At 42.3% G+C, this 20,555-nt stretch overlaps 1 protein-coding gene and 1 pseudogene across 4 annotated transcripts in view; one reads left to right on the forward strand and one right to left on the reverse strand.

Annotated features, from left to right (window-relative positions):
- LOC124711327 (PDZ and LIM domain protein Zasp-like) overlaps positions 1-20,555 on the forward strand; it is a 296,730-nt gene that overhangs the window by 154,644 nt on the left and 121,531 nt on the right. The gene's annotated exons all lie outside the window — the stretch shown is intronic.
- On the reverse strand, positions 1,111-1,228 carry LOC124712647 (annotated as a pseudogene).

Here is a 20,555-nt window from a genome sequence, read left to right on the forward strand (position 1 = left end):
AGCTAACAGAGCTGCACAAACTACCATAGTCCAAAGCTCTCCCTAACACAAACTTCAGTTCACGTCTTCAGCTTATTTTCCCCTGTTTCTCTCCCACCGTCAGAGGTGCGAGTCCTCTCTCGCACATGGGTGTGTGTGTTGTCCTTAGCGTAAGTTAGTTTAAGTTAGATTAAGTGGTGTGTAATCCTAGGGACCGATGACATCATCAGTTTGGTCCCATAGGAACTTAACCCAAATTTCCAAAATGATTCCCCTGTTTTTGTCAGAGCAGGAATCTCTCTGGCCAATAGTGGCAGACGTTTCGAGTTCCATCCAGTATAATTTTAGTAATAAGTTTAAACAAACTCCTACTCTTGCAGATTTCGTTATTATGAATCGATAGTACTGTGGCGTTAGGAGGAAGCCAGGACTCTTCTCCCACTTCATGATATGATTATGAAGCAGACCTATTGATAGCTTCGCATGTTGGCACAAATGAGAAAGTGTGCCTTTTACAGGAAATAACGCTATGAACCAATAGGAATGCTTAATTCTAAAAGTTTAAATGGAACGTTCTTTCATGGCATAGCTGCTGAGGCACTGGCACTTCTCACACTGGTCTCTGGAAAACGACACTTGGCTACATCTTTATCTTTCTAAAAAGATTATTCGAACAATACCGGTGTTTCGGCAGGTACTGTACTGTGCACAATCCAGAGTGCAGTGGCGGGCAGACGTGTATGCCATGTCGGCCTCAAGGGCTTTCAGCTCTGCACTCGCTCATCATGACAAAAAGAAAGGGAAAAGAAAGAAATAAACTGCTCAGTCACTGGTGGTACTGAATATTGTTGGCAGTTATGTGAAGGAGCGTAAGAGTACAGCTACATTGATCAAAGGAATGAGCATATAAAAACTAAACTAAACTCCTCCCGCACAGGCCATGAAGCCCCAAAGGTACTGACTGGCCGCCCTGTCATCCTCAGCCCACAGGCGTCACTGGATGCCGATATGGAGGGGCAGGTGGTCAGCACACCGCTCTCCTGACCGTATGTCAGTTTCCGAGACCGGAGCCGCTACTTCTCAATCGAGTAGCTCCTCAATTTGCCTCACAAGGTCTGAGTGCACCCCGCTTGCCAACAGCGTTAGGTAGACCGGATGGTCACCCATCCAAGTGCTAGCCCAGCCCGACAGCGCTTAACTTCGGTGATCTGACGGGAACCGGTGTTACGACCGTGGCAAGGCCGTTGGCAATGAGCATATACCACTCTGAAATATGTTGCATGACAGTTTTAGAGGAAACCTGCAAAAAAAAAAAAATGGCTCTGAGCACTATGGGACTTAACTGTTGAGGTCATCAGTCCCCTAGAACTTAGAACTACTTAAACCTAACTAACCTAAGAACATCACATACATCCATGCCCGAGGCAAGATTCGAACCTGCGACCGTAGGAAACCTGCCACATAAGTTTCTTCATTAGTAATCGTTTCTTTAATTGTGTATTTGGATGAAATGATACTGAAAAATCACACTGTTGTAACAGCATGCCTTTACAATTGCGCCACGTAGTTCTTACTACTATTTGAGTTGTAGGAGTAAGGAGATAATCGCTGAGTGCGAGAGTGCTGTAATGCGGGTACTACAAACGTTTCCACCCGACATTGCGAATAGTCTGCCCATTGTAGGGAGCAATGTGTGGGCATACATTGTCGAAAATCGATACAATTCTTGACGTGGTTACTGCGGGTCTCAGTATGACAATGTTTATTGTGGTAAATCTAAACAATTCTAGATCTACGTCACGTTTTGGAATGACACATACTGCTTTATAAAATGCATGAAATTGCATGTCACATGTTCTTGGCTCCATTAAATTCATCAATAACACTGCTTGTGTCTATGAAGGTTTTCGCGGCGTGTCTGTACATTAGGGGTAGCAGAATCCTTCTGCAGTCAGCCCGCAGATGCCGGTTCTTTAAACTATCTCAGTAACGTTGTGCGCGAAAGGAATGTCGTCTTCCCTGCAAGGACCCCCATTTGAGTTCCATACCGCACCTCTCCCCTCAGGAAGTCTTTGTTTTCGCTCGCGGCCGACTTAGGCGTTGTAGTGTCCGCACACTAATCGATGAGCCCTGTTGAACGCTCTCTGATATGCTATCAACGTCAGGACACTATATGCGAGAGCCATCTTAAATATGCTACTTTAGCAATATCAGAACGTTATGACACAGCATGTCATACCTCTTGCTAAATGAATGTACGCACCACTATCACAGTAGAATAAATTATATGGGACGCATATTTTATACTTTTATTATACTTATGCGATTGTTGTCCATCTCCGTAGCCAAGTGAAAAACTGGACCAGAATAAAACTGGCAATAATAAACAGAGCAGCGGAACGTGCGTTAATATGAGTCACAGACTACGACCAGGTTGGACACTGTTTCCCAGATCCAAAAACAACAGCTATACCTGGATAATGCGGCACTGCGTTTATTATGTCATAAATAATGAAACAACATCTGTAAAAGAAAACAAAGATACGTTAGACAATAATATCAATGAGTATCTCAGGAAAATTGTACAGAAAATTGTGTCAAAAACTTCCTAGCAATCACTCTTTCTCACCTCGAAAACGCAGGACCATGTGGAGCACTTCACCCCAAGTGCATCTGTAGAAGACCAGTAATCCCAAATAATTATACCAAGAAGTTTTGATTAAGACTACAAATGCTAATTTTCCAAAGAAATAGCCATCTTTTATTACATGATCTTTCTGAGCTATATCACAGAAAGAAATTTATGTTGTTTACTATATATAAATCCCAGATACCAAGGAAAAAGACTACGTTTTCAAACACACACAGAAGATAAACTTAAAGAATGTGGCACTTTCATTGACAAAATAAGGAATTTCAGTCTAGCTCAGCAATCAATTTTATTGTGGAACAAGAAGAATATAATTATCACACCGGGAAGAGGCCTTTAAACTTAATACGATGGCTTTTCTTTTTCAATCTGCAGTCAGTCGGGAAATTAAGAGAACAGTGACACTTAGGTGAAGCTTTGTGCAGATGTGTTGCTCAGTGCCTCTAGTATGTCCCTCTATCGCGTAACGTCGCACTTGTCATTTCTGAGCGCACAGTGAGCACCTAACAGTCATACGTTTCCTTCTTCAAGACAGATTCTCGGCTCTATACTGCACGGGCAACGAAGACTTTCCTGCAGCGTTCTCTGTGGGCAGTGTTTGACCACTCACCATACAACCCGGGATCTATTCTCTCTTTTTTTCATCTCTTTGCTCACAAGAACCTCCGGTTATGAGGACAGCATCTTGTCACAGACAACGAGCTGCAGACCAGCACAGGGAATTGGCGGAAATCACAGGCGGCTGCCTTCTATGACGAGGGTATTGGAAAGTTGGTATCACTCTACGACAAATGTCTAACTCGGAGCGCCGACTATGTAGGGAAGTAGCTGGAAGGTATAGCTAAATGTTGGAAATAAAACAGTTTTGATTTTCACTGCAGTTTCCATTTCATGACCGATCGGAGGTTGAAATAAAGCAGCACTCGAATTTTACAGTTTACTTCATAGAAGCTAAGTTTATTTTAGCAGTACAATTCTTGCCCTAAGGAAGAAAGAAAACTTTTTATTTTTGGCAGAGCATAATTAATTTAGTGCTATGAGAATAAAACTCATTATTTTGGAAGCATAAAAATTTTTAAAAATAAAATAAATAATAAATATAAAAAGATTAGCAATCCATATCCGCCCCCCCCCCCAAAAAAAAAAATTGGTTAGCACGTCTGACACTTATTTGAAGGATCCATGTTCAATTCTCGGTACTGTCGGGGATTGTTCCTTATTAGGACTGGAACGGCGTGCACTCAGCTTCGTGATGCCAAAAATTTGAGGAGCTACTTGAATGAGAAACAGCGCTTCCAATGTCTGGAGAGTTGACAACGGCCGGAAGAGCGGTGTACTGACGCCATGACGCTCCCTACCGCATCCGCATGACGCCACATGTCAGAGAATGATGCTGCGTCCGGTCGACATCGCGTGCCCGGTCGACTTCGCGTGGTGTTCAGGGCCAGATCGGGGGGAGAGGGATAGCGAGACGTAAATTGTTATGCTGTTTTATCTTCCTTGTGTTTACAAATAGCTCTGGCTGTGGTTTACTAATAAAAGCGGAAACAAGTAACCATATAAATCTTGCACTATGACGGTAAATAAATCCTCTTAAAACTGGAGAATGATCACTGAGTTTCTCCTCGATCAAAACAATGAAGTGACAGACAGCTAGTTGTTGACAGAACAGCTACAAAAACGACAACCAATCACAGCAAGAGTTTGGCCACACCTTCCGTACTGTGCACAGGTATCGCTCTGTAACCCCAGCTCTAGGTTATCAGTCAGCTACGGATGGCAATTCGGTCTGTCACTGTTGTGATTCGTTTTTGTACACTTTCTTTCTCTGTGCGGTATGTTTCATTCACGGAATGTGTGAAACTAACTGTAAAATTGCTTACAAAAGTGATACTCCGGCAATGCGATCTCAGTATTCCTGCTATTCCGTGGACGAATTTCTATTTAAAAACTGGTTGCCCGAAAAAAAGAAAAATTTGCTTTAAAGAGGAGTTGCATGAGTAGGACTAAGAAAATGTGTTCATTAATGTTAACATCAATCTTGCATACATATTCTTGCGCACTCACTCCTTCCATATCACTTTGATAGAAGAGTTGTTCACATACGAGTAATACATGGTGACAATTATTGAACTATATAGAAAAGACGTAAATTAGTTACAAACTATGGCATGCACACACTTTATTCAACATGTAAACGTCACTACAGATATTCAGATTTGGGTTATGACATGTTCGATATTCCTGCTATCCTTGGCTATGATGAGGCGCAGACGAATAGCGGAATTCTGCATGACCCGCTGAAGTGTCGGAACATCAATGCTGCCGATGACCTCCTGAATGGCCGTTTTCAGCTCAGCAACGGTGGGGTTAATGGTGTACACATTGTCTTTAATACAGCCCCACAAAAATGAGTCACACGTGTTCAGATCTAGAGAATATGGCAGCCAATCGAGGGCCATGCTAGTGGCCTCCGCGTACCCCAGAGCCGGAATGCGGTCCCCAAAGTGCTCCTTCAGGACACCACACACTCACCTGCCTCGATGGGTTCGAACTCCGTCTTGCATGAACCACATCTTAATCGAAATTAGGGTTACTGTGGATAATGGGGATGAAACCATGTTCCAAAACCTTCACGTACCGTCCGGTAGTCATCGTGTCATCAAGGAATAACGCAGCGATTATTCCGTGACTGGACATTGCACAGCACACAGTCACCCGTTGAGGATGGAGAGACTTCTCGATCGCGAAATGCGGATTCTCAAGGCCCCAAATGCACCAATTTTGCTGATTGACGAACCTATCCAAATGGAAGTGGGCTTCGTCGCTAAACCAAAGAATATTTACATCAAAGTCTTGTTCGTCAATTATGTGGACAATAATGTTGGCAAAATACAACCGCTATTCCATGGCCCTCGGCCTTAAAGGTTGGTAGGTTTGAATTTTGTATGGGAAGAGATATACGTCTTCAATAACAAAAAAAATGTTCAAATGTGTTTGAAATCTTATGGGGCTTAACTGCTAAGGTCATCAGTCCCTAAGCTTACACACTACTTAACCTAAATTATCCTAAGGACAAACACACACACACCCATGCCCGAGGGAGGACTCGAACCTCCACCAGGACCAGCCCCACAGTCCACGACTGCAGTGCCGTAGACCGCTCGGCTAATCCCGCGCGGAACCTTCAATAACAATTTGTCACAGTGTCTCCCGGTTGATTCCCACCTGTTGTCAAGCTAGTCTCGTCGATTTCCTGAGGCTGGTTCGAAACAAAGCGTGTCTCTTTCTTTTTTGACGGCCAACATTGCCAACACTGTCATCATGAACACTACCCGTTCTTTCAAACTTGCGAATGAATTCTTGATTGTTAGTACGCTTGGACCGGCTGTCTTCAGCTTGATCTCGGTCGCAAACTTCCCTTGAGCCGCAGCTTGGCTGTGATTGCTTGCATCGTAGGCCTTCACAGGCACTACACGCTCAGGCACACTCTGTACCGTGACATTTTCACGTGCAAATGGCTGACAACAACAAGAAGCTTGCGCAATCGCATGCTAATTCCCATTATGCTCCGCGACCAACCGTGCAGTTTGAACGTCCTAAAGCAAACCGTTCAGAAGTTATGTTGGTTTTATTCCATAGAGGTCAATAATTGTCACCCTGTATATAGAACATGAAACTAACTATACTGCCTCTTGCCGGAAAATTACACTGCGCATTACCGAGATACGTATGAAAATACTCGTTACGAAACCGCACAGCTGCAGCTACCGGAATCTTTTGCGCCTGCGCGAAACGGCGAACCGTCAACATCCCCCCTCCTGTGCTCCGCTGGCAATCACTTTGTTTTTCTGATACAGGTATAACGTGCTATTCCTCTAGCGGAAGGCGCTCACTGCAGGCACTTGCTCTGTTTTCTAGCGAATGGGCTCTTCTTTCGGAATGTGCCACGTACGGCCGGGTCCTGTGCAGTTGCCGAGCAGTGGAGGAACACTGGGAGCATGGAAACGCCGGAAACGTCTCGGGCACGCCGTCGGCTTGGCGGCGGTGTGAGGCCCGCATCTGCATACGGGGTCTGTCCCACGGCCCGCCCTGCTCCCATTCTCCGCGTGCACCGCCTGCCAGGCTTCCTGGTTGCAGACCCGCGGAAAACGAACAGTATGCGGGCGCTGCGTCAATACGAGACCCCAAAGAAAACAACATGCGAAAACCACCTGGCCACTTCATATGCAAATTCTAAACTTCCAATTCATAATCTATACAGGGTGTAACAAATATGTACAGCTCAAACTGCAGGACACATTCCTCACGCGTAGACCAAGAAATTATGTTGTACGAACATGGGTCTGGAAGCGCATTGTTTCCGTGTTAAAAATCATTTTCTCCAACTCATTAATCATGGGAACACATAATAACAGAACGTTAGAATCGTCGTACAACGCCAGTGTTTTGTTTGGAATGTCCCTGTAGCCACGCGACGTACGAACATTGCTTGTTTGCAGGTTAGATTAGATTAGTTTTTCGTTCCATAGATCCGTGCTGAGGAGATCCTCGTGGATGTGGAACATGTCAATTTTTTTAAGCTGAAATAACAACACTAATAGTATGAATATATACAATACATCATTTGTTTCTGTTAAAAAATTCGTCAATGGAGTAGAAGGAGTTGGCCACTAGTAAGGCTTTCAGGCTCCTTTTAAACTGATCTTTATTTGTAACTAAATTTTTATGTTTGCTGGCAAATTATTGAAGACGAGTGTTCCTCAGTAGTGGACCCCTTTTTGAACTAAAGTAAGTGCTTTTAAGTCCTTGTGCAGATCATTTTTGTTCCTGGTATTGTATGTATGAACTGAGCTGTTTGTTGGAAAAAGAAAAAAATGGTTCAAATGGCTCTGAGCACTATGGGACTTAACAGCCGTGGTCATCAGTCCCGTAGAACTTAGAACTACTTAAACCTAACTAACCTAAGGACATGACACACATCCATGCCCGAGGCAGGATTCGAACCTTCGACCGTAGCAGTCGCGCGGCGTTGGAAAAAGAGATAAATTATTTAGGACAAATTTCATTAAGGAGTAAATATACTGAGAGGCGGTAGTTAGTATACCCAGTTCTTTGAAGAGGTTTCTACAGGACGTCCGTGAATTTACTCCACAAATAATACGTCTTGGTAGCAATTGGACTCGGAAAACTTTTTGTTTGACTTGAAGAGCTACCCCAAAATATTATACCATATGACATTATGGAATGAAAGTAGGCAAAGTATGCAAGCTTTTTCATTTTTATGTCGCCTATGTCAGCTAACACTCGAATTGCAAATACACATTTGTTAAGGCGTTTCTACAGTTCTGTGGTGTGCCCCTCCCAACTGAATTTATTATCAAGTTGTAATCCCAGGAATTTAAGACTGTTAACCTCTTCTATCTGCTCTTCTTCATACTTTATGCATATGCTGGGTGGAAACCTCTTACAGGTTCTGAATTGCTTATAGTGAGTCTTTTCCAAGTTTAATGTCAGTGAGTTGGATTTAAACCATTTATTAATATCCATGAAAATATCATTAGCAGATATTTCTAGAACTACACTCGAAATACTATTTATTGCAATACTTGTGTCATTTGCAAACAAAACGAACTCTGCTTCTGGCAGTGTAACTGATGAGAGATCATTAATGTACACAAGAAAAAGCACCACATGTAATTTCTTCCCATTCTGATGATGACTGATGACCGACTGTTCCAGCGAGCAGTACGACCGTTGCAAGCACACGGGTTACTACGAAGAGTTAATCACACACGGCAGTGTACACATATGCAGAGATGGCAGATGCCCAATTTTAATGTTAATGTCCGTCGGTTTCTAAATAACATATTCGGTTACGGATGGATAGGTAGAAATGGACCAGTTGCCTGGCCTCAACGCTCTCCCACCCTAAACCCATTGGACTTTTATTTGTGGGGGCGTTTGAAAGCTTTTGTGTATGGAGCCATAGTACATTATGTTTAGAATCTCCGTGCCCGTATTATGAAAGGCTGTGAAACGATACGCAATACTCCAGCGATAAATCAGCGCATCTGAGATCCACTACGACTGTGGGTTGATGCATGTATCAATGCCCGCGGATGGGATATTGAACATCTTCTGTGAGAAAGAGTGGTATGTGGTATGCTGGTGCGTTCTGTTCGTGATTGTTTCCCATAATTAATGAGTTGGAGAAAATGACTTGTAACATCGAAATAAAACGTTTCCAGACAATGTTCACCTAACATAATTTCTTTGTCCACGTATGAGAAATGTACCCCACAATTTATGTCGTACACTTTTGTTACACCCTGTATATACTGTCTGCGCTAAGTGTCACTTTAATTATGAAGAAGGTTCCTTTTCATCAGTCAAATGTGCAAATATGTGTGAATTTCTAAGGGACAAAACTGCTGAGATCATCGGTCCCTAGACTTACTCACAACTTAAACTAACTTATGCTAAGAACAACACACACACCCATGCCCGAGGGAGGACTCGAACCTCCGGCGGGAGGGGCCGCGAAGTCCGTGACATGGCGCCTCAAACCGCCGGCCACTCCGCGCGGCTTTCATCAGTCCAGTTTTTCGTTATGTTGATGATAAACTATCTTTTTGAACTGCTGATTAAGCCCCATCGAAAGAAAAAACTGTAGATTTCATTGATCACATGAACAGCGTACATCCCAACTTAAATTTCACTGCTCAAATGGGGGAAGAAGGAAAAACACCCTTTACAGACGTTCCAGCTGAGCGAAACTTAGATGGTCGGCTTGGAGTCTCGGTGCATCACAAATGTGTATTGTGAAACGATTCACACAGACTTTTATCTGCACGCGTACAGTTTCCACCAACCTGTTTAAAAGACACCTGTGCTGAACTCTTTGATACACAAGGTGTTAAAAAAAGTGTGCCATGGTCCAAATCAAGAAAAAATGTCCAATGAACATGGACTCTAAAATGCGTACTTTAAGAGCTTTTAGCACCTTGTCATCTTCGCTACTGTGAAATATTTCGTCTACTACAAGCTGTTTACTACTACGAACGACCTACAGAGTACTGTAAACAAATGAGGATACATTCCTCTATTACTGTGTTGTCAATGTATACATCATGCAGTAAACATCTATTGGTGTTGTTAATGTAAACACCGTATTCACAGTCCTGGGTAATTGAACTGCATACATCAGTTTTAATGGAACGAGTCTGTTTTGATAATCTTGTGAAATGTCTTTGCATTGTAGTTTCACTTACCAGCACAATGAAAGCCTGTCATTTCACACGTGAAATGACAGACGCTTCCATTTGTTGTGTTCTGGTAAATGGAAGTAGCCTTCGATCCGGTGTCCAGTGTGCCCATAAATGTCCAGAACACACGGTGCCATATGTACAACTAATACAATCTCAAAACATACCACAAACTTATCAAAACACGGACTGGTTCCATTAGAACTGATGTGTGCGCTGCACTTACCCAGAACTGTGAATATGTTTTAAAGTAACAACACTGACAGACGGTTACAACATGCTGCATCCATGGTCTATAATAGAGAAACGTTTCCTCATGTGTTTCCTGTATTCTGCAGGTCGTTCGTAACAGCAAAGAGCTTGCAGTAGACAATATGGTTCACAGTAGCTAAGGTGACCAAGCGCTCATAGCTCTTAAAGCACACATTTTGGAGCCGATGTTTATTGGTCATGTTTTTCTTGATTGCGACCGCTACGGTTGCAGGTTCGAATCCTGCCTCCGGCATGGACGTGTGTGATGTCCTTAGGTTAGTTAGGTTTAAGTAGTTCTAAGTTCTAGGGGACTGATGACCTCGGAAGTTAAGTCCCATAGTGCTCAGAGCCATTCGAACCACTTTTTTTCTTGATTTGGTCCGTATTACCAAACATCAAATAATTTTTTAACATCCTGTATAGAGCTAGATGCATATGGGACGAGAAGCATCTCGTCGCTGCAATAAACCAAACTACTTCCGTGTTTAGATATAATGGCTATCGGGCACATGAAATCTAATCAGTTGCCTCAAAAAAACGCTAATTCAGGTCGAGCCAAAGAGCACTGTAAGATCGGCACACGATGTTCCTTCCGTTCTATGGAGCAATATAAAGTAAAATGGGCCGATTCTTACACAGATATGGAAATAAAACCGTTTTTCGCCGTCTAACAAAATCAAAGAAATATTGCGCTCTGTGAAAGACAGTCATGTCAGGTCGAGCCAAAGAGCACTGTAAGATCGGCACACGATGTTCCTTCCGTTCTATGGAGCAATATAAAGTAAAATGGGCCGATTCTTACACAGATATGGAAATAAAACCGTTTTTCGCCGTCTAAGAAAATCAAAGAAATATTGCGCTCTGTGGAAGACAGTCATGGGCTCAGAGTCCAGGCATTTATAATAATCCACGTCAATGTGGCACCAGCTACGGGGAACATGTCCGAAAGAACAGACACCATATTCATATAAGTATATAGTTCTGGCAATACCGGCCATGACCTTCTTCTTCTGTGCTGATGCACACATATTCCCCGAACTCTTACGGGACTTGGTAAGAATGTCTTCCACAAGTAATGAGTGCGTTGGGTAGGGACACTACGAATGTAGTGTGTGGACAAACAAGGTGAGAATGTGGGTCTCGCGGGAGGCGCGAGATAGTCCCTGCAGTCGCGCTATCCTCTGTACCCTCGGTGGCTCAGATGGATAGAGCGTTTGCCATGTAAGCAGGAGATCCCGGGTTCGAGGCGGGGCACACATTTTCAGCTGTCCCCGTCGATATATATCAACACCCGTCAGCAGCTGAAGATATTAATATAATTCTAATTTCGTTCTGGACGGCTGTAGGTTATCAATGGTGTCTTGTTCTTTCGGACAGACACCATATTACATAAATTTTTATCAAGACTTGCGGATTTTAACCCTGTAACAGCTGTACCTTACGACTCATGACTGAATGTCAGGCGTTTCAAAAAGTGGTTTTGCTGGTATTTCTTAAATCAAGAACTTTGTGAAAGGAGCAGATTGAAAAGCTCTTTAATAACTTGCATCTGCAATAATAATTTGTCGTTACAGAAATTTGAGCTTGTCTAACAATTCCCCATCTCTTTTCTGTTGCAGGTGAGCTCCGCAGAAAGAAACAAGTCAGAATCTTGCACGATACGAAACTAGATATCTAAGGTAAATAATGTTGATATTCATAGCGAACTGCAGCATGCATTGCCAAATTTTTCGATAAGTTCCTACCACAGTATTACCATTTAAAACAAGAGTTTGGTGCGGCAGTCAGTTATCGTCGGTATAGTTAGCTCATTGCAGATAACTCACTAAACCAGTTTTAGTAAGGGCAGAAGTGGAATACGTCTTCCCTTCTCTTAGAGAATCATCCAGACTTGTAACAGAAATAGTTGGAAAGACCAAAATAAGAGTTGGCTAAGAAGTTATCGATTCAGTAACCCCATCTTCCAGCTGAGTTGTCAGTATCGCTCCCTAATGGTTCAAATGGCTCTGAGCACTATGAGACTGAACTTCTGAGGTCATCAGTCCCCTAGAACTTAGAACTAATTAAACCTAACTAGCCTAAGGACATCACACACATCCATGCCCGAGGCAGGATTCGAACCTGCGACCGTAGCGGTCGCGCGGTTCCAGACTGAAGCGCCTAGAACCCCTCGGCCACTCCAGCCGGCAAAACTCAGCTGGACAGCGCGCCTTCCCTATTCTACACACGGCAAGCACGCTCACTCATACTACAGGCTTCGTGAATGTGCCTGACTATACTCCGTTCATCCTAAGAATAAACCTGATGTAAATAAACACAAACGCGATGATTGGTCAGAAGCCGTAGTACACTTACACTGGTGTTGTTAAGCTCTTTGAAGTAGGTTCTATTTATGTATTAGATATATTATTACTAAGTTACGTTAAATGAAGCTTTAAGAAATTCAAATCAACAGCCATCAACGTTTTTCTTAATCACGTTTTTGCTAAGTAGTTTTTATTTCAAAAATCGTAAAAAGTCACAGCCTCCGCACTCTTGTCGCGCTGTTAAAACGCAGTATGAAAATCGCTGAGGCTTCTTCTTGTTCCGTAGTGAATCACGTGTGGGGAACACGGTTAAAAATTGCCAAGAAATATGTAGTTCTTAATGTTCCTCATAAATTTACCGAGATACTCGGCTTTGAAGTTTTTAGAGAGACTATGTTGGATACAGTTTAGATATAAACAAAGAATGCTTAGCGGGATCGGCACCGTAATAGAATGATAATTTAGTGCAGTTGATGGTTTGCTTGTTCAGGTTTCCCCTAAGTAATTTTTTTTCTTGTTCAGTTTGAATTGTAAAATCCGTCGTCATTTTTACAAATAATGCACGTCTGCTTATTTCTAATTACATATTGCACGCGAAATTCTTGTTTTCATTTCAAATATAAATTCTTAATTCTCGACATTTTATGAAAGACTGTTAACAAAAGTTGCTTAAATTTAAAAAATAACAATTTAATTTTTTAAAGTAATAACGAAAAAGCAAATACTCTTTATTTGGATTATTTCCATTGTTTTATACTACAGTATATATAGAAGTGTCGTAGAAACATGAAAAACAATCATTTTCACAGCATCGAGCACACCATACAAGCACTGCATTTTTACATTTTCCACTGCACCATTACAATATAAGCCCAACAGAACTGATCTGAAGCCAATTTAAGGGATTTGGTCCGAGTAATAACAGGATTTTTAAGCTGCCAGGCGTAGCACGCAGCTTTTTCACATGTCACTGCCGAACGCTGTGGGATATAGACAGCACGTCATTAAAAAAAAGAGGAAATGCGGCGCCTGGTTGGCTTCGTGGATTTTGTTGTTGATCGACTCGTTATCAACGTAGCAGATGACAGTTCCAGAATTGAAAATTATTTCTCGGATTCGGATGAGGAAGGAGCTAGGAGATTGCCATATGACTGACTGTCATTAATACCTTCAGTGGCTTCAGTATTCAACAGTACGGTGAAATCCCTGCAGTATGCTTTTGCATTACATATAGCTAGCTCGCTCAGAAAAATTAGCCTGTGTTTAAGTTAGGAATTTTCCTCACTCTTGTTTGTAATTACTATGTCAGGTGGCAACGAGAGCATTGTATGCTTTCCGTCTGATCACCTAATATGCGCGCGGTAATGATGGAGTTTTTCCGAATATTATATCTTTCTATTTAAATGTTAAATGACATTCGAAGCTGTACTGTTTCTTTGCTCGTCGTATTTTACGTCTGAACTTCAATCGCAGGTTAGTTGGGCCGCTGGCTTGCCAGTGCTGTCAAAGTTAAATGCGCCGGTAAAACTGTTGTCAAAAAAAAATGGTTCAAATGGCTCTGAGCACTATGGGACTCAACTGCTGTGGTCATAAGTCCCCTAGAACTTAGAACTACTTAAACCTAACTAACCTAAGGACAGCACACAACACCCAGCCATCACGAGGCAGAGAAAATCCCTGACCCCGCCGGGAATCGAACCCGGGAACCCGGGCGTGGGAAGCGAGAACGCTACCGCACGACCACGAGATGCGGGCAAAAATGTTGTCCCGCATTATTACTCTATGTCCGTGTAACACAGCATACAACCTATCCTTATGATCGTACTTAACTGTACTGGTCGCAGCTTAACTTCCGTCCCACGTGAAACGAAATCCAATGAAATGTAAGCAAACGCGGAAGAATACACGGCTTAATGTTTCCATCAGGTTTATTCTAATGATGAACAGAGTAAAATTTCGAGGTTGGCCGTGAAACAGTGCTACCACTCGTCATAATTACCATCTACGTGCAGATCCACATTTCATTATAATTTGCAGTTCACTCAATTACGTTACTGATCAGATTAGCCTTACTCACTTAGGCTAGTTAATAATAGCTGAATGATGGAGAGTTATTGACGAAGTACTGTGTAATGCTGCCCTTCGGTGGTCGCCGTGTTTCGTGTTGACAGAGTAGTGGATATCTTTTAAAATATAAATACAAACGGCGAAATGCTATAACTAGCCATGAAAAGTATCACTACGTGCAAGCTTATTCGCTTACGAAAGTAAATTTTTAACAATACACCCAGATGAATATCTAAGCGTTGAAACTGTCGCTAGGCTGTGTTATTATCTGCCGTTTTTGTTGCAAAATATTCATTCCCGTAAGAAATCTGAAACGTGCGCGTATGATATACAACACAACGTCTATTATGTTAGCTGTGATATGCATTTAATCAGTTATTCGATTGCAGGAGTGCCTATTACTGGCGTCAAATGTGTACTTCTAGCAAATGATTTTTGTATGTGTTTCATCGCAAGAATACATTATAACTTTCCAGTTCCTTATTTCAGTCTAGAATTTGAAGCTTCGTGACCTCTTGGGAAACCACGTGCATATATTAAGGAATGTGTGAAGCTTACGAACTGCAGCTGCCACTCATTACAAAAACGAGTCGCATGAAGCAGTCACAAAACCGATGAACTGTTTTAGACACCGTTCAACAGTGGTTACAAACTTGTGTGGCTGGAAACGTTGCATATCCGTTCGACCGTCGTTTGTCGAGCACTTAGCCGTCCAATCAGAGCCCTTGCCGAGGCCAGGTGCGCTAAGTGGCCGTTGGTTGCGCCCACGACGAATTCGACACAGAATACCACGTGACCTCATCCGCGTCTACAGCGCCTCGGTCAAGCTTAACTCGGGTGTACACATTGCCAAGGCTATCCGCATTCCTAAAGCATCCGCGGCTGACGGTGAAAATAAAACGCATACGCGTTGAGACAATTAATGCTCTGGGCAGACGCAAAACCCATCAATTACCAAACACAACAACAGATGATGACGTGATAGTGCAGGACTGAAAACAGACGAACATCAGTTTTATTTTTTACATGCATCTGACTTCGAGGGCCTACCGGTCAGAAGATTCTACGTGTAGTCGAAAAAACAGCTTCGTATTCGGCATGTTTGCAAGACTTCCGATGAACATAAATAAATTACTGTGATTCTAGAGCAATTAATCGCGTGTTATTTTGCTAAATCTTGCAGATAACCTCAAATTTTCAAAAGAAATAAATGAAGCACACATTTGAAGATAAATGTTTGTCGACTATCTGTATTATGTTACCTCTGAAGGCAGACGCTGTTTATGTATGCTACAACCACCATTTTACCGGGAGAATTTGCTGTGTTTAATTAAAATCTTTTACAAGACTTGAATGCTGCACTGAACCTGCTACGAAGTTAGAGACCAAACTGCATCTGTGCTACAAATATAACTTCTTTGATTATTTGTAGTACTGTTTACCAAATGCATCTTATCCTTCAACGTTAGAATATCAGGTACAAACTACGTCGTGTTACTGTGAAATCTAATTTCTATTTAAAAATCTACTACAACCTAAAATATGTAATTAAGATTTAACTGGCGTCACTTCGTAATTTAAGCCGTCGCATTTTTTACTTTCACCTCGACAACATTCTTCAGTTGCGCTTGCTATTACGCTACGTAAAAATAAAATGTACTTACAGTTCACTTATGACATGCCTGGCGTCCTAACAGCTTCTGCTTCTTCTCGTTAACATCAGGAAGCCTCACTTAAATTTCCCGCACGTCTAATACACTGTATTCGACATATTTCCACCGTTCTATTGTGTGGCAGTTTGATCAGTGGTGATGCGCATTTGTTCTATGTACTCTTGCCAACTTAAGCAGATGGCTTAGAGAATTTGAAAAATGTCTGTGATTTAAGCACACCTGCGAATCGTGATTCCCTGCAAGTAATATGAAAATAAATGTGGAGTAGGAAATGAAGAAATTGTGAAAACACTAAAGGGTAAGTCGCTTAGCATATCACGATGTATCCCGAGAACACACAAATATACGACACGAAAGTAAGTTGCCGCCTGTTAATCGTCTGAGAATCGACTGCGTTCAAAAGATCAGACTCATCCAAGGCGACAATTTTCGATGACAGACTCCTCATGTTAATACATTTTGGCGTGCGCGTTGTTGTGATGAGGCGTCCTAATAATTATATTTTTTATTATTATAACAAAAAGCGGCATTGTCAGTCGTTGTTAAAAGGTCATTTTGTATGTATCTGCAGTAATCAAACAGTACACATGAAGAATAAACAAACTAGTAAAACACTGGACTAGCGCTCTAGAGAATCTAGATTTTAGTTTCTAAGTGATCTCTGGAATTGAAGTATTTTGTGGTTTCGTACATCACGCCAAGTAATTCTTCAACATGACTCACGTCTGTATACTCCCGCATATAGAGATGTGAACCTGTCTATTGTATCATCAGGGATATGTTGACTCAGTCAAATAATTTTACCATTCAGATACCGGAGCCTATCAGTTTACATGTTAGTAGACATCGACTAAAATATATTTTAGTTTACTGAACTGCCACGCTTTGCTCGCGATCATTATTGTTTCTCTTGTCCTGCCTTTCTCCAAATTAAGGGAGAGCCTTGAACTCACTGACGTTTTCAGACAATCATAATTCTCCCGCTTGTATTGCGAAGAATAATATTGGTTCAAATCAATCCCTCGTACCCTTCTCCATTCAGATATTACGTAGTGTGATCTGTGGTTCCATTTGTCACAGGAACTCCTTATTTCAGCAGCTCGGAGAAAATTTTCTTGTTAGCTTTGGAAGCTGATCCGTCCTATTTAAGTAGTCTTGCTTGAGTAGGAATGATAGCTGTGAGTTTTGGTATAAGAAATCCGATATTCTGTGGCATCTTACACCACGATTTCGTCGCTGCCCATTGAGTACTCGGCTTCCCAGGCTCGGTACCTGCTGACCATCTAGACTTTTTCTGATGTGGGAAAGTCTGTAACAGGGCTTCTCCAAGTTTTGTTTGCGCTCCTATGGTGATGTGCTTCTGTAAAGAAGGTATCCGAAGTTTCAAGAGGCACCGTATCGAAGATTTATATCGCATACCCGGAAAGCGGAAAAACAGCATCTGCTAAGTCACTACGCGGACGAGAATGTGTTTTTGAGTGATTGTGACAGACGGTGATCGAAGACGATTGTGACGTTAAATAAGAGGACGAGGCATGCAAAAGTCACTGTAAAACTGTATGCTGCGCTCGCGAATCTGTCCGCACCAAAGCAACACGAAGGGAGCACCATAAGCGGCGAATTGCAAGGCCAGTTTCTACATCTACATCTATACTCCGCGAGCCACCTTACGGTGTGTGGCGGAGGGTACTTATTGTACCACTATCTGATCCCCCCTTCCCTGTTCCATTCACGAATTGTGCGTGGGAAGAACGACTGCTTGTAAGTCTCCGTATTTGCTCTAATTTCTCGGATCTTTTCGTTGTGATCATTACGCGAGATATATGTGGGCGGTAGTAATATGTTGCCCATCTCTTCCCGGAATGTGCTCTCTCGTAATTTCGATAATAAACCTCTCCGTATTGCGTAACGCCTTTCTTGAAGTGTCCGCCACTGGAGCTTGTTCAGCATCTCCGTAACGCTCTCGCGCTGACTAAATGTCCCCATGACGAATCGCGCTGCTTTTCGCTGGATCATGTCTATCTCTTCTATTAATCCAACCTGGTAAGGGTCCCATACTGATGAGCAATACTCAAGAATCGGACGAACAAGCGTTTTGTAAGCTACTTCTTTCGTCGATGAGTCACATTTTCTTAGAATTCTTCCTATGAATCTCAACCTGGCGCCTGCTTTTCCCACTATTTGTTTTATGTGATCATTCCACTTCAGATCGCTCCGGATAGTAGCTCCTAAGTATTTTACGGTCGTTACCGCTTCCAATGATTTACCACCTATGGCATAATCGTACTGGAATGGATTTCTGCCCCTATGTATGCGCATTATATTACATTTATCTACGTTTAGGGAAAGCTGCCAGCTGTCGCACCATGCATTAATCCTCTGCAGGTCCTCCTGGAGTACGTACGAGTCTTCTGATGTTGCTACTTTCTTGTAGACGACCGTGTCATCTGCAAATAGCCTCACGGAGCTACCGATGTTGTCAACTAAGTCATTTATGTATATTGTAAACAATAAAGGTCCTATCACGCTTCCCTGCGGTACTCCCGAAATTACCTCTACATCTGCAGATTTTGAACCGTTAAGAATGACATGTTGTGTTCTTTCTTCTAGGAAATCCTGAATCCAATCACAAACCTGGTCCGATATTCCGTAAGCTCGTATTTTTTTCACTAAACGTAAGTGCGGAACCGTATCAAATGCCTTCCTGAAGTCCAGGAATACGGCATCAATCTGCTCGCCAGTGTCTACGGCACTGTGAATTTCTTGGGCAAATAGGGCGAGCTGAGTTTCACATGATCTCTGTTTGCGGAATCCATGTTGGTTATGATGAAGGAGATTTGTATTATCTAAGAACGTCATAATACGAGAACACAAAACATGTTCCATTATTCTACAACAGATTGACGTAAGCGAAATAGGCCTATAATTATTCGCATCTGATTTATGACCCTTCTTGAAAATGGGAACGACCTGCGCTTTCTTCCAGTCGCTAGGTACTTTACGTTCTTCCAGCGATCTACGATAAATTGCTGATAGAAAGGGGGCAAGTTCTTTAGCATAATCACTGTAGAATCTTAAGGGTATCTCGTCTGGTCCGGATGCTTTTCCGCTACTAAGTGATAGCAGTTGTTTTTCAATTCCGATATCGTTTATTTCAATATTTTCCATTTTGGCGTCCGTGCGACGGCTGAAGTCAGGGACCGTGTTACGATTTTCCGCAGTGAAACAGTTTCGGAACACTGAATTCAGTATTTCTGCCTTTCTTCGGTCGTCCTCTGTTTCGGTGCCATCGTGGTCAACGAGTGACTGAATAGGGGATTTAGATCCGCTTACCGATTTTACATATGACCAAAACTTTTTAGGGTTCTTGTTTAGATTGTTTGCCAATGTTTTATGTTCGAATTCGTTGAATGCTTCTCTCATTGCTCTCTTTACGCTCTTTTTCGCTTCGTTCAGCTTTTCCTTATCAGCTATGATTCGACTACTCTTAAACCTATGATGAAGCTTTCTTTGTTTCCGTCGTACCTTTCGTACATGATTGTTATACCACGGTGGATCTTTCCCCTCGCTTTGGACCTTAGTCGGTACGAACTTATCTAAGGCGTACTGGACGATGTTTCTGAATTTTTTCCATTTTTGTTCCACATCCTCTTCCTCAGAAATGAACGTTTGATGGTGGTCACTCAGATATTCTGCGATTTGTGCCCTATCACTCTTGTTAAGCAAATATATTTTCCTTCCTTTCTTGGCATTTCTTATTACACTTGTAGTCATTGATGCAACCACTGACTTATGATCACTGATACCCTCTTCTACATTCACGGAGTCGAAAAGTTCCGGTCTATTTGTTGCTATGAGGTCTAAAACGTTAGCTTCACGAGTTGGTTCTCTAACTATCTGCTCGAAGTAATTCTCGGACAAGGCAGTCAGGATAATGTCACAAGAGTCTCTGTCCCTGGCTCCAGTTCTGATTGTGTGACTATCCCATTCTATACCTGGTAGATTGAAGTCTCCCCCTATTACAATAGTATGATCACGAAACTTCTTCACGACGTTCTGCAGGTTCTCTCTGAGGCGCTCAACTACTACGGTTGCTGATGCAGGTGGTCTATAGAAGCATCCGACTATCATATCTGACCCACCTTTGATACTTAACTTAACCCAGATTATTTCACATTCGCATTCGCTAATAACTTCACTGGATATTATTGAATTCTTTACTGCTATAAATACTCCTCCACCATTGGCGTTTATCCTATCCTTGCGGTATATATTCCATTCTGTGTCTAGGATTTCGTTACTGTTCACTTCCGGTTTTAACCAACTTTCCGTTCCTAATACTATATGCGCACTATTTCCT

The sequence above is a fragment of the Schistocerca piceifrons genome, chromosome 8 (genome assembly GCF_021461385.2).
Source record: "Schistocerca piceifrons isolate TAMUIC-IGC-003096 chromosome 8, iqSchPice1.1, whole genome shotgun sequence".
In the NCBI taxonomy this organism is placed as follows: domain Eukaryota; kingdom Metazoa; phylum Arthropoda; class Insecta; order Orthoptera; family Acrididae; genus Schistocerca; species Schistocerca piceifrons.